Genomic DNA, 21,437 nt, shown 5'->3' on the forward strand with positions numbered 1-21,437 from the left:
GTTTCACAAGACATTCGGGACAAATGAATCTCTCCATGAATAATCCATCACCTTCTGTTTATTACAAGTTATACTTTACATCTCCTAATGTGCATTGCATTGTCAACTAGTGTGCAACTGTGTTGTAATGCTTCTCTCTCATGCTTGATATTTTGCTTCACCTTAGTCACCATCAGAAGTCCATCTAAGTTCCTTTGGTTTTGATTTTATATTTGTTGTATCATTGAAAACCCATAAAGAAATTTTTTTTATTATGACAAAACCCACAAACACCTTTCCCCATTCCTCATCTTTTCCATTCAGGGCTATGTTTTCTGAAACTTATTAATTTACTTGGAACACAAAGTACAGTCATACCTCATGTTACGTTTGCTTCAGGCAACCAGGAAGTACTGGAACGGGTTACTTCCATGTTTCACCGCTCGCGCATGCGCAGATGTGCAAAATGACGTCACGTGCATGCGCAGAAGCGGTGAATTGCGACCTGCGTGCGCGCAGACGCGCGGAGACGGGTTGCGTTCATTTCAGGTTGCGAACGGGCCTCCGGAACGGATCCCGTTCACAACCAGAGGTAATAATAATAATAATAATAATAATAATAATAATAATAATAATAATATATTATTTATACCCCGCCCATCTGGCTGAGTTTCCCCAGCCACTCTGGGCAGCTCCCAATCAAGTGTTAAAAACAGTACAGCGTTATATATTAAAAACTTCCCTGAACAGCTTAATGAATGTTAGAAGGATGTTGGAATGAAGTTATGTGGTTTTAGCAGAAATGCTATAAGGGTTTAGGAAAAAATAGACTGTTAATTGGTGAAAGGAGGGAAAGTAAAGTTACATCATATTGAGATAAATTACAGAAGAAAAATTGGAAAAGATGGAAAGGATTTGCTGAAATAGTTAACTGAATTAGAATACAAAAAAGGGAGGTGTGAGGAGGTCAAGGAAACAAGCAAATGAAAGATAACTTATGGGAAGATTAGTTGTGTGTGTGTGTGTGTGTGTGTGTGTGTGTGTGTGTGTGTGTGTGTTTTCCTTTTCTTCTTTTTTCCTTATTGTGATGTGTTGTTTTGTTTTTGTTTAATATGGTGTTTTTACTTTTGCTTTTTGTAACCCTTAAAAATTTCAATAAATATTATTTTTAAAATAATAATAATAAAAACTTCCCTGAACAGGGCTGCCTTAAGATGTCTTCTGAATGTCAGGTAGTTGTTTATCTCTTTGACATCTGATGGGAGGGCGTTCCACAGGGCAGGTGCCACTACCGAGAAGGCCCTCTGTCTGGTTCCCTGTAGCCTCACTTCTCACAGTGAGGAAACCGCCAGAAGGCCCTCGGAGCTGGACCTCAGTGTCCAGGCAGAACGATGGGGGTGGAGACACTCCTTCAGGGTATACAGGACCGAGGTACCACTGTAGTCCACTCCAACATCCAGTCATAGATGTATCATTTTTTATAGATTTGTTTACTGCATTTATGTATCCTGCCTTTTCCTCTGAGGACCTTGAGGTGGCTCTCCCCTTCCTCACAACGACCCTGCGAAGTAGGCTAGGCTGAGAGCCACTGAAGAAGAAGAAGAGAAGAAGAGTTTGGATTTGATATCCCGCCTTTCACTCCCTTTAAGGAGTCTCAAAGCGGCTAACATTCTCCTTTCCCTTCCTCCCCCACAACAAACACTCTGTGAGGTGAGTGGGGCTGAGAGACTTCAGAGAAGTGTGACTGGCCCAAGGTCACCCAGCAGCTGCATGTGGAGGAGCGGAGACACGAACCCGGTTCCCCAGATTACGAGTCTACCGCTCTTAACCACTACACCACACTGGCTCCACACTGCCCATCCCGGTAAGATTCCTGGCCGAGTGGGGATTTGGATCCTGGTCCAAACCCTCCAAGTGTCCCTATTTTCCAGGGACAGTGCCGGGTTTACAGAAGCCATCCCAGTTTTCTGATTTAATCCTGGAATGTCCCACTTTTCCTTAGGACATCCCTATTTTCATCAGGGAAATGTTGGAGAGTATGGAGTTATGTGGCCCCCGAGCCAAGGAGATAAGTAACTACACAACCTTTAAACCTGAAGGCAGCCCTGGATAGAGAAGGGTTTTTTTAATGTTTAATATTTCATTACTAGTACGTTTCCAAGTACAATTCAAAGTGTTGGTGCTGACCTTTAAAGCCCTAAATGGCCTCGGTCCAGTATATCTGAAGGAGTGTCTCCACCCCCATCGTTCTGCCCGGACACTGAGGTCCAGCGCCAAGGGCCTTCTGGCGGTTCCCTCATTGCGAGAAGCCAAGTTACAGGGACCCAGGCAGAGGGCCTTCTCGGTAGTGGCACCCGCCCTGTGGAACGCCCTCCCACCAGATGTCAAAGAGAAAAACAACTACCAGACTTTTAGAAGTCATCTGAATGCAGCCCTGTTTAGGGAAGCTTTTAATGTTTGATGCATTACTGTATTTTAATATTTTCTTGGAAGCCGCCCAGATTGGCTGGGGAAGCCCAGCCAGATGGGCAGGGAATAAATAAATAAATAAATAAATAAATAAATAAATAAATAATAAATATATGTTGGAAGCTGCCCAGAGTGGCTGGGGCAACCCAGTCAGATGGTCAGGGTACAAATAATAAAGTTGTTGTTGTTGTCATTGAATAGGACTCCCCTATTTTCATTGGAAAAATGTTGCAGGGTATGCTGGCCTCCCAGATTCTAGTCCTACGCTCTAACCACTATGCCACACTGTCAAACCTAGAAACAATGGCTATGTCTTAAATAGAAAAATAGTGGCTCTTGCACTAGTAGGGAAGAACTGTGTCCTTCTGAGTGCAGATTCAAAGTCCCATATGCTCTCCTCCATGGTTTGTTTGTTTTTAATCTTTATACCAGACAGCCCTTGAAGCAGAGGACACCTTCAAAGAGAGCTGCCCTCCCTAAAATGGGACACTCTGTGTGCACCTCCCTCCCCAAATAAATTTGCCTGGCTTCCTCGAGTTTATTAAAGAGGGTGGCAAAGACTTCTTCTATCCTGCCCTGCCTTTAATCTGATTTAACCTCCTGCTGTGGTGATGCATTTTTAAATAGGCTCTGTTGCTTTATGTGCTTCTCATGCTGCCGTTTTAATTATTTAATTGATATATTGCATTTGCTGTCATTTCATTGGGTCGTGTATTTCCCTCCCTAATCAGATGCAGTGTGCTTGTTATACCAACCAGGTGCCTCCGGGAAGCCTGCAAGCGGGAGCTGAACACCAAGGTGCTTTCCCCAGTTTGTGTTTCTGGACAAGTGGTATTCTGAACATAGCTGTCAACTTACAGATTTGAAAATAAGGGACCGGCAGCCTCGAAAAGAAAGGATCAGCAGCCAAAACAAGGGATTTTCCAGGCACAGGTATGTTCAACTTCTGAGCCCCTCTGAGCCAAAGGCAGAAAGCCCAGCCAGCAGCCAAACGAAGCCTCAAGCGGTGGTTCCCACAGCACAGCAACCCGACAAAGGGGATGCAGCAAGGAAAACCACCGTCCCCTCTCCGCTGGGAAGCGCTGAGCAAAGGCGAGTCCCCAGGCAACGCGGCCGATTTGATCGGCACAAGGCATGCAAGCTCTACCCCCCAGTCGTTCTTAGACTCTTTATTGGGTGAGCAACGCAGCCAAGCAACACAGTTGGAGCCTCCCTCCTCCCTGGCCGGCAGGGAGGGAGGGAGGGAGAGGAGCTGCTTCCTTTGAAACCCGGGAAATTTAAGGGACATCATCAATAAGGGACAGTAGCGGGACACAGCGCTGGGATAAGGGACTTTCCCGCCAAATAAGGGACGGTTGACAGCTATGATTCTGAAGCATCACTGGCGTGGAAGTAGACCATTGCCAGCAGGGCCAGCAGCCACCAGTAGCCTTAACCTCCACGAATCAGTCTGATCCTCTTTCAAAGCTATCCAAGTTGGTTACCCTCGCCGCCTCCAGTGGGAGAGAGTTCCACAGTTTAACACTGCGCTACATTCAGAATTTGCTTTCTTCTGCCTGTTCTGAATCAGACATTCAGCTTCGCTGGATGTTCCCAAGTTCCCTATCCACTTTCTCCTCTATGTATCACACACACATACACAGAGCACACATTTGTTATATAATATTGAGAGTCTTTTTTTAAAAAATGATTTTTATTGATTTTCCAATAAAAAAAAAACATCCAATTAAATATCCAATCATAATACTTCTATTAAAATAAAAAACTAAAATAAAAAGATAAAATTATAGTCCAAATTGAGTTTATTAATTTCTTGGGGCTCCCCATGGTCTGGATCTCTGGAGCATATCTCCGCATCTTACTCCTGCTTCTCTTTGTTGTTTCCCTATTTTCCACATCTCAATATTAACGCTTCATAATTTTTTGTCCCTGGGTCCGGGATTCTCATTCATGGGTGTTATGTACTGAGTTGAATTGGATCCAAACTGCAGCAGTCTGATTGGTCCTAGAACAATAGGATCCAAAATGCAGCAGTCTGATTGGTCCTAGAACAATAGGATTCAGAATGCAGCAGTCTGATTGGTCCTAGAACAATGCAGCAGTATGATTGGTTGTCAGGAGCCACCCAATCCAGCTCCAGATAGAAGTGAATCCACAACCTGATTGGCCTACAGGAGAATTCCGGAATTAGCCAATCACGTGCAGCCCATTGTGTAAATAATGTATATAAAGCAGATACTTTGAGGGGACATTCATTCCCTCCTCACCACTATGAGCTGAATAAAGAGCATGAAATCCACTCTCGACTCTGTGTATATTTCAATGTCAAACATCATATACTTTCACCCGCCGAATACAGCTTTGTTAATATATATTTTTCCAACTGCCTTTTTATCAGCTCAGCTTCGTCTGATTCCGTTCCAATTCCGGGATGTTGTCCAAATCTGTCATCTGTGATGGCACAGCAACTCATTAATTGTCAAAACCTTCCTTTTGAACTTTATTAAACCAGTGTCTTCCAAATTAAGTTATTAGGCAAAACTTTGCAATATTAAACTGTGTCCCACAATATCAGTCATTTAGTGATCGATCGGCCTTTGGAGACCGCACTCTCCCCCCTCCGGGCCCTGAATGAATATAAAAAGCTTCTGCAAACAGCGGCACTGTATATTGTTCCAAATTACAGTGGTACCTCGGGTTAAGTACTTAATTCGTTCCGGAGGTCCATAATTAACCTGAAACTGTTCTTAACCTGAAGCACCACTTTAGCTAATGGGGCCTCCTGCTGCTGCCGTGCCGCCGGAGCACGATTTCTGTTCTCATCCTGAAGCAAAGTTCTTAACCTGAAGCACTATTTCTTGGTTAGCGGAGTCTGTAACCTGAAGCGTATGTAACCTGAAGCATATGTAAGCCGAGGTACCACTGTATTGCCTTGATTCCTCACAATCAGTGTGTGCTAATACAGTGGTGACCCGCAAGACGAATGCCTCGCAAGACGAAAAACCCGCTATTCCGTTTTGGAGGCGCTTCGCAAAACGAATTTCCCTATGGGCTTGCTTCGCAAGACGAAATGTCTTCCGACTTTTCCCCCCTTCCCCCCCTTTTTCTAAGCCGCTAAGCCGCTTATCTGCTTATCCACTAAGCTGCTAAGCCGCTTAAAGCCGCTAAGCCGCTAATAGCGCTAATCCGCTAAGCCGTCAATGGGCTTGCTTCGTAAGACGAAAAAACCGCTAGACGAAGAGAATCACGGAACGGATTCTTTTCGTCTTGCAAGGCACCACTGTATTGAGAGTCAATGTTGTGTCAGGCTTGCACCTTGGAGACTAGGGTTCAGATCCCCACATGCTCATGAAACTCACTCAGTGACCTGAGGCCACTCACTCAGTCTCAGCTGAAACTACCTCACAGGGTTATTGCAGACCCCCTCAGTGCCCCTATTTTCCAGGTACAGTCCTGGATTTACAGAAGCCATTCTGATTTCTGATTTGATCCCGGAACATCCCTCTTTTCCTTCGGACGTCGTCCCTATTTGCATCGGAGAAATGTGGGAGGGTGTGGAATTATGTGAACCCCCCCCCAACCCAAGGAGATAAGTAACTATACAGCCTTTAGAAGACATCTGAAGGCAGCCCCAGATAGGGAAGTTTTTCAATGTTTGATGTTTTATTATAGATAGGTAGCCGTGTTGGTCTGCCATGGTCAAAACAAAATAAAAAAATTCCTTCCAGTAGCACCTTAAAGACCAACTGAGTTAGTTCTAGGTATGAGCTTTCGTGTGCATGCACACTTCTTCAGATACACTGAAACAGAAGTCACCGGACCTTTCTATATAGTGAGAAGGTGGGGAGGGGTATTACTCAGAAGGGTGGTGGGAATGGGTGATTGGCAGATAGCTGTGATGAGCCTGTTGACGACTCTTAACGACTGCAATAGTCTAACAGGAAAAAGCAAGGGGTGAGAAGGTGAAAAATGGCTTTGTCATGTATAATGAGATAAGAATCCAATGTCTTTGTTCAAACCAGGTCTCTCCATAGTTTTAAGTTTGGTGATAAGTTGCAATTCAGCAGCTTTTTTATGATGTTTTATTATGATGTTTTATTATGTTTTTATATATGTTGGAAGCCGCCCAAGGTGGCTGGGGCAACCCAACCAGATGGGCGGTGTATAAATAATAAAATTATTATTAGTATTGGTATTATGGAATCGGGGGTCCCTATTTTCATCAGAGAAGAGTTGGAGGGTATATTGTGGTGAGGGTGGAATGAAGAGTGGGAGAACCATGTATGCCAGCTTCATCTCCTGGGAGGAGAAGGTGAGAAAGAAGAAGAAGAAGAGGAGGAGGAGGAGGAGTTTGGATTTGATATCCCGCTTTATCACTACCCTAAGGAGTCTCAAAGCGGCCAACATTCTCCTTTCCCTTCCTCCCCACAACAAACACTCTGTGAGGTGAGTGGGGCTGAGAGACTTCAGAGAAGTGTGACTGGCCCAAGGTCACCCAGCAGCTGCATGTGGAGGAGCGGAGACGCAAACCCGGTTCACCAGATTACGAGTCTAACGCTCTGAACCACTACACTACACAACAAATAAATGCATGCAAACACTCATGCACAAAAACCCTGATGCATAAATGTTCTGTTTCTTTAAAAAGGTAAAGGTACCCCTGACCGTTAGTTCCAGTCGCGGACGACTCTGGGGTTGCGGCGCTCATCACGCTTTATTGGCCCAGGGAGCCGGCGTACAGCTTCCGGGTCATGTGGTCAGCATAACTAAGCCGCTTCTGGGAAACCAAAGCAGCGCACGGAAACGCCGTTTACCTTCCCGCCAGAGTGGTACCTATTTATCTACTTGCACTTTGACGTGCTTTCGAACTGCTAGGTTGGCAGGAGCAGGGACCGAACAACAGGAGCTCACCCCGTCACGGGGATTCGAACCTCTGACCTTCTGATCGGTAAGTCCTAGGCGCTGTGGTTTAACCCACAGCGCCACCCGCTGTTTCTTTACAGTGATATAAATTATGCCTCAGTTCCTTTAAAATCTAACAGCCATTGTCCTGGGTGCTTTAGCTGAGATTCCTGCATTGCAGGGGGTTGGACTAGATGACTCTCAGGGTCCCTTCCAACTCTACCATACTATGATTCTATGTCTGTAGATACTGAATGACAGGGATTAAAAAAACAAGAAGTTACTGTCAGCATCGCCCTTGAGCCAGTGTCACCAACTGGACTCATGCACTTCAACCCCGACTGGGCTAGGCGAGCTGGGTAGCACTTCCAGAGACCACCAGGTCAAAGTGCTGTGGACTCACAGCTTAGAGTTGTGAGCACCGGATTCACTTCCACAATACAGTCGTCGTACAGCAGAGTATAGCAGAGTCTAGCAGTGTATGCACGACTCGGAGAGCAGCTCTGTAGAATATCTTCTTTTATTCTATAACTACAACTATAATACAAAACTATATACAGAGCTAAATAGGTCTAAGCATAAATGAATGCTGCACTGAGTGTCTGCAGCTGCTCTTAGCAGCAACCTTATCTCTACACATGATCTCTAACACTCAGTCTCTCTCTCTCTCCGACACACTGACTGACTGACTTGGTGCTGGAGCTGAATAAGTAGAAAGCAGAACACTGCTCCTCCTCTCTGGAGAATCAGCAGACTCGTCAGGAGATTCTTGGATATGGGAGGGGTGAAATCTCCTCAGTTACACAGACTTGTTATGTGTTATAACGACTTTTGCATTTTTAAAACATTTTAAGTGATCTTGGGAGAATTAAGGCCGCAAGGCATCCTGTAAATTCTAAAATAAATAAACGAGGACTCCCATTCTATCCTCACAACAACCCTGCGAGGGATTGTTCTGTGAAACCTTCTCTTCCCTCCCCTTTTATGAAGATGACCCGCTCTGAGACCCCACAGCTAATTCTCCCCTGGCCTCCTCGCTGGCCCAAGCAGGACCAATTCAGCCAGCTAGCCTTGGGGATTATCTAATTGATTTTTGAATTTTATTGTTATTCATGTTTTTATACTGTATTTTATGCTGCTTTTATAATTAAGTGTTTTAAAGTGTTTTAAATTGGTTGCTAGCCACCCTGAGCCCGGTTTTTGAACTGGGAAGGGTGGGGTATAAATTAAAAAATATTATTATTATTATTATTATTATTATTATTATTATTACTCAGAGACAGCAACTGGTTCAAAGTAATCACGTCAGATTTGTATTAGCGTGAATTGTGTGAGAGTAAGAGAGTTAAGGTGGCTGTTTATAATTTAGTGAAAGTCAACAGGAACCTATTGACAATTCTCGGCCAAATTTTTGCCCGTCTCCATCACATCGCAGCATGTTAAAACAGAACGCGATAGCCTGCACTCACTGGCGTGTGCTGAAAACCTGAGGACATACGTGTCTATTTTTGGACATTCCCGAAATGAATCATGTGAACATCATGCCTCGGCGTCCCAGCAGACAGGTAAATAAATATATGTAGGCATCAGTATATTTGAGAGCTTCTGTTTCAAAAACCAAACCTGTGGTGCGTTTCTTTAAATAAACTGCCCCCCCCCCCCGGTTCCAGTGCAAAGAAGTCACCCTTGTATGATCCAGTTACAGATAGGTAGCCGTGTTGGTCTGCCATAGTCAAAACATAATAAAAAAAATCCTTCCAGTAGCACCTTAAAGACGAACTAACTTAGTTGGTCTTTAAGGTGCTACTGGAAGGATTTTTTTTATTTTGTTTTGTATGATCCATTCATATATGACCTTACTGTAAAGCAGACACATGCTCTTAAATAATTAAAAATATAGGGGGGGGGGCGGTTAACTCAGTTTTTTTTTTTGGGGGGGACATGCCCTGGGTGGAGGTAGGGGGGTTAGGAAAGAGGCTCAAGGAAGCTTTTAGCCAGATCTTCGGCCAGGTTTATTGATGACCCGGTGATCAATTTCATGTTCTTTCCTGGATGTTAAAGCTAATGGGAAGTGAATGGCTTTTAGTTAAACGTGCGTTTTTTTCCCCAGGACTCGGGGAAATAAGACCGGGACCACGATCTGCAAAATGATGAGAAATAAGCTATTCCCTTAACCTTTTTTAAACAGGGCAGACGTGGCCCCCGGTGTCATCCTGCCTGCCACTCATTAGAGAAATGGCTCTCGCTTTCGCCCCCCTCCCCCCTTTTTTTCATTTTACGAGAGATAACATAACCCACCCTATTATTTATTCATGAATCGTAGCCATTAAGACGATAAATCAAATTATCAGCTTCCTGTCTCGCTCCGGGTTTAATCATTTTTTATGGCTGGCGTAATACAAAGACAGCTTCCTTCCTATGAAACAGGAGACCTCTGATGACCTATTTATTAGGACCCTGCATTTCCTCCCCATTTTTAAGTCTATCCCGCTCATTTTCTCTGTCAATCGCAGCTGTAATAAAAATCCAATAAGGAACTTGAACATTCATTCAATGGAGCAAAATGACCCATGAAACCAGGGGGCTTTTTAACCTTTCTCGAACATACAGTACTAATAAGTGACTTCTAGTATAATCAAGCTTTTCTCAAAATTACCGTATTTTTTTGCTCTATAAGACTCACTTTTTCCCTCCTAAAAAGTAAGGGGAAATGTGTGTGCGTCTTATGGAGCAAATGCAGGCTGCGCAGCTATCCCAGAAACCAGAACAGGAAGAGGGATCGCTGCTTTCACTGTGCAGTGATCCCTCTTGCTGTTCTGGCTTCTGAGATTCAGAATATTTTTTTCCTTGTTTTCCTCCTTCAAAAACTAGGTGTGTCTTATGGTCTGGTGGTGTGTTTTATAGAGCGAAAAATACGGTAGTATGTAAGGGACAGGAAATATCAGCCAGTGGAGGTGTGTTCACATCTGAAGCAAAAACGTTATATATGTATGTGTGTGTTTTTCAGATTGCTTCCTCTGTGAAACATCTTTAAGCAATTTAACAATGAAAACAGCAGCAATAAACACAGAGAGCAACTGCAAACATAAACCCAGTTTCAAATATGATGAAGATTGGGGTAAAGCTGTCCGCTTAAAAGGTTTGTTGGGAAACCAAACCGGAGACGGTGACTGTCTGACATGTAAGAGGAGGATGTTTCAAAGTTAGGGGCCAGCACATTCAAGGCCCTGCAGCCTTACATCTTACAAAATGGGACTTCCAGGTGAGCATCTCATCAGGTATCGGCAGGATACCTTCTCCTGCACAGCGCAGGAATAATGAGAAGAGCCAGCCAGCAGTAGATCACACCAAGCAAGTTAGAGTTAACTTTTTATTAGCAAACACAGGAGGGTAAGGCCTAATGAGCACAGCATATCATCTCCGGCAGGTCTGGCCTCCGTGAAGCCGTTGCTGAGGCTGAAGGTTGGTTCTCCCCAAGCTATCTGAGACAGCGCCTGCATGAAGCAAGCTTCTTCTATGCCTTTTTCATGCCTCTTCTGGTTCTGGGAGACAAGGGGGAGGGGAGCTTCTTGCAGCAGGAGGGGGAGATATCCTTGCCTTCTCACCAGCCTGATTCATCTCTGCCTCTTGGCCTTCCTCTTCTCCTGCTTCAGCTTCTGATTCTGATTCTGGACTGCTCTCTGCCACAGACTCTCCCCGCTCACAAAGCCTTGTTGCCTCTTCAGCTTCCAATACCTCCTCTCCCCAGTGTCCCCAGTCTCCTCCCTCTGACCGGCCCCTGGCTGAAAACATTTGCCTACTCCTCTTCCAAGGTGCTTATGCTAGTATAAGGTAAAGGTAAAGGGACCCCTGACCATTAGGTCCAGTTGTGACCGACTCTGGGGTTGCGGCGCTCATCTCACTTTATTGGCCGAGGGAGCCGGTGTATAGCTTCCGGGTCATGTGGCCAGCATGACTAAGCCGCTTCTGGTGAACCAGAGCAGAGCACGGAAACGCCGTTTACCTATTTATCTACTTGCACTTTGACGTGCTTTTGAACTGCTAGGTTGGCAGGAGCAGGGAGGAAGCAACGGGAGCTCACCCCATCGCGGGGATTCAAACCGCCGACCTTCTGATCGGCAAGTCCTAGGCTCTGTGCTTTAACCCACAGCACCACCCACGTCCCTTGGGTTTTGCCTACTGTGTAGCAAATTGTCACAACTTGTAAGGTTGCAGTTAGACATTGGTTAATTTTTTGGTTGGTGGAGGGGATGTGGTTGGCTGTGCTTGCCCCTTCAATGCTGCTGCTGCAAGGATATTCTGTTAAAGGAACCCAGGGGCTTGCCATGCTCTTGTCCGAACCCCTGGCAAGGGGCTAGGGCCACGCAAGAGACCCTGGGAGCATTTGGGGAGAAGTGCCAGCCTAGCACCCAGCTTTATTCTCTCCCCAAAATTGTTTACCAATCAACAACTACACCACTGCCCTCCGACAGGCTGCAATGCACTGCGAGTTCCGAGACTTAGACGATGCCCTGATGGATCGAATCGTCTGCGGGGTCCGGGACATCTGTCTGCAACGGCATCTCCTCGCCAAGCCAGACCTCACGCTGCAGAAGGCCATTGAGGAGGCCACGGCCTCAGAAGCTGCTGAACTCTCCGCACAGGACTCTGGTACTGGCCCTCGGCGATCCAGCAGGGTTTCCAAGCACCCAGTGTATTTAAAAGACTATGTTCACTGGACAAACTGTACATGTACAGCTGTATGGTGAATAGGGTCAATTAATATGCTTATGTGCCTTACTGAAACCAATAAGGGTATTGCTGTATGTAATGGAACCACTATGATAATAGCTGTCAAGTGTCCCTTATTTGAAGGGACAGTCCCTTATTCCAGCGCCATGTCCCGCTGCTGTCCCTTATTGATGGTTGTCCCTTAAATGTCCCTTAAATGATGTCCCTTAAATTTCAAAGGAAGCAGCTCCTCTCCCTCCCTCCCTGCTGGCCAGGGAGGAGGGAGGCTCCAACTGTGTTGCTTGGCTGTGTTGCTCACCCAATAACAAGTCTAAGAACGACTGGGGGGGGGTGGAGCTTGCATGCCTTGTGTGTGGCTAGTTAATGCAAGCTGAGGGGATTTTTAAATGCTGGACGCCATTTTGTTGCACGTGCTGCTGCAAACTTTGCAGTGCAAAGCCAGGCCGGGGAGTCATCTTAAGTTGAGGCTGCATAGGCCTTGTGGTGCATGTGATTCAGATTCTACTCAGTTGAACTTCTGGTTACAAAGTTGGTTGGACAGTGTTCTCGAAGCTACCAGCATGAGTTTGACCAGACTGCAGGAGGACAGGAAGACTGGAGTGCCTGGAACAGGTGAGGCTGCAGGTCCCTTATTTTGGCTGCTGGTCCCTTATTTTCAAATCTGTAAGTTGACAGCTATGACTATGATTGTAACTAATGCCTTATCTCGGTGCGGAGGGGTGTTATGTATTGAAGTTCTCACCCTGGCCAAAAGGAGTATCGTGTATGTAGTTTTCATTCAGGTCCACGTCAGTTACTTTAGGCGGGGAAACCCTGGGTTGTTGTTGCTACAATGTTGACAGCCGGCTGCCTATAAAAGCAGGTCGGCTGAGCTGTTTGCTGTTCAGTTCAGTTCTGTTCCAGCTTACAAATAGAGAGCTGCTTTGGAGAAATCACTGCGTTGTCTGATATGCTCACCCACAACTTAACAGTTTTGTTTTTGTTTTGTTTTGTTTTGTTTTGTTTTGTTTTGTTTTGTTTTGTTTTGTTTTGTTTTGTTTTGTTTTGTTTTGTTTTGTTTTCAGGGGGTGGGCAGGGCTCACGGGATGCAACCCAGACACACCAAAACCAACCCTGTGTCTTACGAGTGGTGGGCAAGCTCCAAGTCCTCATGAATGAACCAATTTCTCAGGCGTACAGGAACGTGGTTCTTTGGCAACAGACTTCCGCCGCCGCTGCCGCCATTGCCTGTGGAGCCCAATTGATTCCCCCCCACCCCACCCAGTTGCAATTTGTTGCATCAATTTGTCAGGGTTTAAATATCAATTAAAAGGACGGCTCTCTCCTCTGCCCGCCTCTCCCCTGCTCATGTTTGCTCCTTTCGTTCACCTCCCCTCCCTCGCAAAACACTAATGAACTGTTTAATGCCCAAGAGGCAATTTCAAATTATCTAGCGTAATGAGGGGGCTGCAGCAGAAGATTTATTACCCTTGTTTGATCTTCTGCTAATGCATTATTATTATTCTGATCAAGAAAACAACCTGGGGTGGCTAGAAGTCCTTTTGCGCCTCTCTGTGGGGTCTTTTTCTTTGGTGGGGGGTGGTAGTTGTTAGCAATGGACCACACATGGCACAAAGCATCTCAGCCCACCAGCTACTGTAATTCAATTCTTCTCTGCCGCTAGGGACCAAATTGGATTAGCCCATTTCCTGGTTCTACTGCAACTATCACATATGAAACTATACTGTACAGGCAAACACACAACCCTTTTAACTTTAGAGAAAAGGTGAGGAAGAAGGGACCTGATGGATGTGTATAAAATTATTCCAGGGACGATCCTAGATATACAGAAGCCGTCCCAACTTCTGATTTGATCCTGGAATATTCCACTTCGGAGAAATGTTGGAGGGTATGGTGTTATGCGACCCCCAAACCAAGGAGATAAGTAATTATGCAATCTTTAGAAGACATCTGGAAGGCAGCCCTGTACAGGGAAGTTTTTAAATGTTCAATGTTTTATTATGTTTTTATATATGTCGTAAGCCGCCCAGAGTGGCTGAGGCAACCCAGTCAGATGTGCGGGGTATAAATAATAAAAGTATTATTATTATTATTATTATTATTATTATTATTATTAAATTAATTAAATAGGACACCCCTATTTTCTTTAAAAAGTAGAGACATCACCTTGCCAACAAAGGCCCATATAGTAAAAGCTATGGTTTTCCCAGTAGTGATGTATGGAAGTGAGAGCTGGACCATCAAGAAGGCTGATTGCCGAAGAATGGATGCTTTTGAATTCTGGTGCTGGAGGAGACTCTTGAGAGTCCCATAGACTGCAAGAAGTTCAAACCTCTCCATTCTGAAGGAAATCAGCCCTGAGTGCTCACTGGAAGGACAGATCCTGAAGCTAAGGCTCCAAGACTTTGGCCACCTCAGGAGAAGAGAAGACTCCCTGGAAAAGACCCTGATGTTGGGAAAGAGAAGGGGACAACAGAGGATGAGATGGTTGGACAGTGTTCTCGAAGATACCAGCATGAGTTTGACCAAACTGCGGGAGGCAGTGGAAGACAGGAGTGCCTGGCGTGCTCTGGTCCATGGGGTCATGAAGAGTCGGACACGACTAAACGACTAAACAACAACAAATTTCATCGGAGAAATGCTAGCGGCTGGGGTTCAACAGGCGGGGATTTTTTCATCCAGGCATGGATGGAGCACTTTTTCCTTGGGGTTTCAGGAGAGGCTCAAAAAGTGGGGTTTTGAGGAGGGCACGTCTAAGCAGGTTTCCAGAAAGATTTATTTTCCATTTTATTAAGCGTGCAGATGCGAGGAAGGAAGAGAGAGGGACGTGAAGCGGTGTCACAGCACAGTGGTGCTGCCATCCATCACGAAACGGGCAACGCAGCGGATACCGGATCATCCTGGAAATGGGTTTGGCGAGCAGCGATGGAAATGAACTTAGAAGCGCAGTCAGCTCCCTTACGGAGCTGAAGGAGAGATTGATTGCTTCAATTATGCAGTCTGACTTCCCCTCAAATGACGCCCGAGGCTGCTGGAGTATTCCCACTTCTGTATCCTTGCAAACCTCCTCATGGGAGGGCAGCAAGTCCGAGACCAATGCCCTGGACAGGCAGGCCAGAGGCTACTGGGGGGGAACTTTGGTATTGCAATTTATGAAAGCTCAGAGGCAGCAGGGCCACCTACCACCCTGTCCCACTTTCCCATCAAACAGCCCCTTGAGCAGGTCCATTCGGAACAAATCGCTTCAGAGTGCTCTGCGCCCCCCCGCCTTGCAGCAAGTTTGCAGCAAGTCTAATTTATCACCGAAATGTCTATAAAACTCCCCGAGGGAGACCGGTTCCAGTTCCCCAAATGCCCCTCTGCAGCCTAATCTCTTCCTTTGTTCATAAATGGAAAAAAGGAACCGGTGGGTATTACATTAATAGCCCTGAGAGTCGGAAGAATTAGGCGATTTCCATGGAATTCGCTGGATTTGCTACTGCCGTCATAAATATCCCCAAGGGGTGGGGGTGGGGGCTGGGAAGGCCGGTTATTTATACTGCATTGGCAAAACCATATTTGGAGAGCACGTTAAGCTGACAGTATGTTAAGCAGAGTTGAGTCAGTTCAATAGCAAAAGGCGTTGCCCAGTGTTTTGTTTTTTTCTGGGGGTACGCATACCCCTAAACATTTTGTGAATCTAAGTTTGGCCTTGAGGGGCAGTGTTTCAATATGAGTAGGAAAATAAGAGTTTCCCTAAACATTTTTTTAAAGAAAAAAAGCACTGGCATTGCCTATCTGTTAGAATGATGGTATTAAGGTCACAGCAAAGGGATGGTGTAATAATAATAATAATAATAATAATAATAATAATAATAATAATGTTAATAGGCAGTTTACAAAGCATGAAAGAAACAAGATTCTGCCCAGTCTAATATATATATTCCATGCTTCTTGTTCTCTTCCCCATTTTTGCAAACTTGGTTAGGCTGAAAGAGTGAGAATATCCCACAGTAAACTTTGTCATGAACTGGGAATTCAAACCCTGGTTCTCCGTAGCTCAGGTCCAAAGCTCTAGCCACTGTACAAAACTGCCCCTATTACCAAGAGTACAGTGGTACCTCTGGTTACATACTTAATTCGTTCTGGAGGTCCGTTCTTAACCTGAAACTGTTTTTAACCTGAAGCACCACTTTAGCTAATGGGGCCTCCTGCTGCCGCCGTGCCGCCGGAGCACGATTTCTGTTCTCATCCTGAAGCAAAGTTCTTAACCCGAGGTACTATTTCTGGGTTAGCGGAGTCTGTAACCTGAAGCGTATGTAACCCGAGGTACCACTGTACTTGTATTAATAATAATTTATTATTTATACCCCGCCCATCTGGCTGAGTTTCCCCAGCTATTCTGGGCAGCTCCCAATCGAGTGTCAAAAACAATACAGCATTAAAAACAATACAGCATTATATTCCATTCACGTTGTTTTGTAAAAATGAGAAGCAGCCCCTCGAGGATTAAATCCCTCCCCCACCATCCCAAAAGCTTTGAGCGCATCATTATTAATACACTTAATGCAACAGGGATTAATGCAATTATCAGCCTGGATTTCTTTTTCCTGCTGGCTGATGGCATGTTGAAACGAGAGTGCTTTGTGTCTGCGCCTGTGGAACGCCAGAAGGCAAGGAGCCATACACTCCTTACTTTCAACAATTGTTAATTATTTCTAAATTTGCATCTCTCAATATAAATCAGCATGTTTTTTATCGCCCGGCCCGGCAGAGGGCATTCCACAGCTCCAAGGAAGAATTCTGTGCTTCCTGCAAGGCGGAATGTAACTCTAGACTTTCTCAGATGATCTCAAGTCACAGGGAAGTTCATCTGGGAACAGGCACTGAGATATCCCAGAACGGCACCATTCAGCGCTATATCTAGGTCAAAGAAGGCTTAAAGGGACCGGAAGCACACTGCTAATCATCAGTAACACTATTTCAGTGAAATATGACCACGCCAACCCACTCACGTCAGGTGGTGGCATTCTGGACTGACTAGTGATTTAAATCATGACCAACATGTCAAAGCATGGCAATGTTTTGTCTTCTCCAGAAGTTTTTCCAGCTGTGCTGATTTGGGGTTTACCCTTTTGGGGCCAACGTGGTTAATTATCAATATACTACCAGACTTTTAGAAGACATCTGAAGGCAGCCCTGTTTAGGGAAGCTTTTAATGTTTAATACATTATTGTATTTTAGTGTTCTGTTGGAAGCCACCCAGAGTGGCTGGGGAAACCCAGCCAGATGGGCGGGGTATAAATAAATTATTATTATTATTATTATTATTATTATTATTATTATTATTATTATTATTATATTTATTTATACCCCACCTTTTTCCCTGATAGGACTGTAGGCCACCAGGGTTTCTTCCATAATAAATATAGTCTTCCTATTTATTTATTTTTTAAAAATTCTAATTTATTTAACATGATTGTTACAAAATATAAACAAAATATTGCACATACATACATACATACATACATATATATTCCAAATAAGCACATATATATGAAAAAAGGAACAAAAGAGGAGGGAAAAGAATAAAAGAAAAAAGAGGAAAAAATAAAGAGAAAAGAAGAAGAAAAGTTGGAAGAAAATGTAGTCTTTCTGACAGGCTTCACTGATCTGGTGCCCTCCAGATGTTTTGGGCAACTCAGCCAGCAAAAACTAGACAAAACTGTAGTTCAAACACTCCTCTAAAATCCACCAAGGTACTTTGGTGCTACTTCTTTGCAAACAGCCTCAGTCCCAAAGTGGAAGGACCAGCACAGTAAATGGAAAACTTGCCACCTGCAGTTTGGAGGGCAGTCTTGCAATCACAGGACAAGGATAACAAATGCCAGCTAGGCAAGAACTAGGTCCTCACCCACCCCCATTGCAAATTAAATGTACATGTACAGCGGTGCCTCGCAAGACGAAAAGAATCAGTTCCGCGAGTCTCTTCGTCTAGCGGTTTTCTCGTCTTGCAAAGCATCCCTATTAGCGGCTTAGCGGCTTAGAAAAAGGGGGGGGGAGGGAAAAAACTCGCACGACTCGCAAGACGTTTTCATCTTGCGAAGCAAGCCCATAGGGAAATTCGTCTTGCGAAGCGCCTCCAAAACGGAAAACCCTTTCGTCTAGCGGGTTTTTCGTCTTGCGAGGCATTCGTCTTGCGGGGCACTACTGAAACTCCATACATAAAGTGATAAGGGCCCAGAATCATGATTTGTCTCCCCAAATAATAAATAATATTTTTTTTTATTTGTACCCTGGCCGGAGTTGGGTAGTATAAACACCGACAACGGGGAAACACTTGCCTGCGAGAGCTACAATTGGAGAACAGCCTTTACCAAAGGTGTCGCGGGCTTTAAAGACACTCGAACTCGGGACACAAGGGAGGAGGGGGAGGAGGAGGAGGAGGAGGAGGAGGAGGAGAAGAAGAAGAAGAAGAAGAAGAAGAAGAAGAAGAAGAAGAAGAAGAAGAGTTTTGATTTGATATCTCGCCTTTCACTCCCTTTAAGGAGTCTCAAAGCGGCTAACAATCTCCTTTCCCTTCCTCCCCCACAACAAACACTCTGTGAGGTGAGTGGGGCTGAGAGACTTCAGAGAAGTGTGACTGGCCCAAGGTCACCCAGCAGCTGCATGTGGAGGAGCGGAGACTCGAACCCGGTTCCCCAGATTACGAGTCCACCGCTCTGAACCACTACACCACACTGGCTCACATGCTAAGAGGAAGGCATGCTTGGCAAATCCACACAGTGATCAACTCCCGCCCGAAAACCAATGTCCCCACTGTGGAAGGACGTGTGGATCCAGAATTGGCCTCCACAGTCACCTATGGATTCATTGTTAAAACCATGTTTATGGAAGACAATCTTACTCAGCTACGAGGGATCGCCAAAGAAGAAGAGGGCAGCTAACATCATAAAACTAACACAGTATACAAAGAACATAAGAACATAAAAACAGGCAATCACTTAATTAAAATACATCTTAAAATTAGGTAAAGGGTAAAGGGACCCCTTTACTGGCCGAGGGAGCCAGCGTACAGCTTCCGGGTCATGTGGCCAGCATGACTAAGCCGCTTCTGGCGAACCAGAGCAGCGCATGGAAACGCCCTTTACCTTCCCGCTGGAGCAGTACCTATTTATCTACTTGCACTTTGACATGCTTTCGAACTGCTAGGTGGGCAGGAGCAGGGACCGAGCAATGGGATCTCACCCTGTTGCCGGGATTCGAACCGCCAACCTTCTGATTGGGAAGCCCTAGGCTCTTAAATTAGTTCAGAGCAAATTAGAATCTGGACAGATGAAGGTCCATGGGTAAAATTGAGAGTGGTTAATATTCTCCAGGTCCAACTGTTACCACTGGTCTTATAAAGGACCTGTGAGCTGGTTAGGAGGCCTCTTTAATGCCTGTTCTTATACAGAAAGAAAAGAATCAGATTGAACCCCGACCAAAGGCCTGGTGGAACAGCTCCGTCTTGCAGGCCCTGCGGAAAGATGTCAAGTCCCGCAAGGCCCTAGTCTCTTGTGACAGAGCATTGCACCAGGCCGGGGCCACGACCGAAAAGGCCCCGGCTCTGGTTGAGGCCAGTCTAATCTCCCTGGGGCCTGGGATCTTCCAGATGTTATTATTTGCAGAATTTAAGGCAGGGGTGGGATGCGGGTGATGCTGTGGGTTAAACCACAGAGCCTAGGATTTGCCGATCAGAAGGTCGGCGGTTCGAATCCCCACGACGGGGTGAGATCCCATTGCTCGGTCCCTGCTCCTGCCAACCTAGCAATTTGAAAGCACATTAAAGTGCAAGTAGATAAATAGGAACCGCTCCAGCGGGAAGGTAAACGGTGTTTCCGTGCGCTGCTCTGGTTCGCCAGAAGCGGCTTAGTCATGCTGGCCACATGACCTGGAAGCTGTACGCCGGCTCCCTTGGACAGTAAAGTGAGATGAGCTCCACAACCCCAGAGTCAGCCACGACTGGACCTAATGGTCAGGGGTCTCTTTACCTTTACCTACGGCAGAAGTCAGCAAACTTTTTCAGCAGGGGGCCAGTCCACTGTCCCTTAGACCTTGGGGAGGGGGGGGGCGGATTATATTTTGAAGGGGGAAAAGAATGAATTCGTATGCCCCACAAAAAGCCCAGAGATGCATTTTAAATAAAAGGAAACATTCTACTCACGTAAAAACACACTGATTCCTGGACTGTCTGCGGGCTGGATTTAGAAGGCGATCAGGCCGGATCCAGTCCCTGGGCCTTAGTTTGCCTACCATGCCTTAAGGTTCTCCGTGGGGAATACCAGGAGAGGCGGTCCCGTAGGTACGAGGGTCCTAGGCCGTATAGGGCTTTGAAGGTTAAAACCAGCACCTCGAACCTGATCCTGTACTCCACCGGGAGCTATTTCAGCTTGTATAGCACCAGGTGAATGTGATCCCATGGCGAGGACCCCGTAAGGAGTCCCGCCGTGGCATTCTGCACCCGCTGGAGTTTCTGGGCCAGTTTCAAGGGCTGCCCCACATAGAGCGAGTTACAATAACTATTGTATTTTAATATTTTGTTGGAAGCCGCCCAGAGTGGCTGGGGAAACCCAGCCAGATGGGCATGGTATAAATAATATATTATTATTATTATTATTATTATTATTATTATTATTATTACAAAGAAAGCAACTTTTGGTACTCTCCGATGAGTGACTCCCTTCGCCCTTAATTGTTAAACCAATACATTCATAGGAAGTTGCACATATTTTGCATAACTTTAATTCTGCAGGAAGAGAAGCAGCTGTTCAGGACAGTCCCTTATGGATTGATTTATTTTTTAAAAATTTATTATTTATACCCCACCCATCTGGCTGGGTTTCCCCAGCCACTCTGGGCAGCTTCCAACCGAATATTAAAAACAATACAGCGTCGGACATTAAAAAGTTCCCTAAACTGGGCCGCCTTTAGTTGTCTTTTAAAAGTAAAATAGTTGTTTATTGCCTTGACATCTGCTGGGAGGTGTTTTTAAAAATTTATTTAAAATTTATCTTTATTCAACCAGCCTTCTGGCCTGTCCTCCGTCAGGCCTGCCTTCAGATCTTTAGGGACTAGAAACTTCTCTGGGTGGGTGCCTGGGGAGGGGTGGGAGAGGCACGAGATGAAAAAGCTGCTTTCTCCACATGTGGAATCCTGCACCCAGTTCCCGTGTTTGCACAAGTGATTTCTTAGCCCCTTAAATAATAATAATAATAATAATAATAATAATAATAATAATAATAATAATAATAATAATTTATTATTTATACCCCGCCCATCTGGCTGAGTTTCCCCAGCCACTCTGGGCGGCTCCCAATCAGTGTTAAAAACAGTAC

At 45.3% G+C, this 21,437-nt stretch overlaps 1 long non-coding RNA gene across 1 annotated transcript in view; it reads right to left on the reverse strand.

Moving 5' to 3' along the window:
- LOC309345551 overlaps positions 1-10,263 on the reverse strand; it is a 130,301-nt gene extending 120,038 nt beyond the window's left edge. The window contains exon 1 of the long non-coding RNA XR_014158300.1: positions 10,007-10,263. This is a non-coding gene — a long non-coding RNA (uncharacterized lncRNA). The remainder of the gene's footprint in view (positions 1-10,006) is intronic.
- Between the last annotated feature and the right edge of the window lie 11,174 nt (positions 10,264-21,437).

This window comes from Podarcis erhardii (assembly GCF_964252035.2).
Source record: "Podarcis erhardii genome assembly, chromosome: 1".
Lineage (NCBI taxonomy): Eukaryota > Metazoa > Chordata > Lepidosauria > Squamata > Lacertidae > Podarcis > Podarcis erhardii.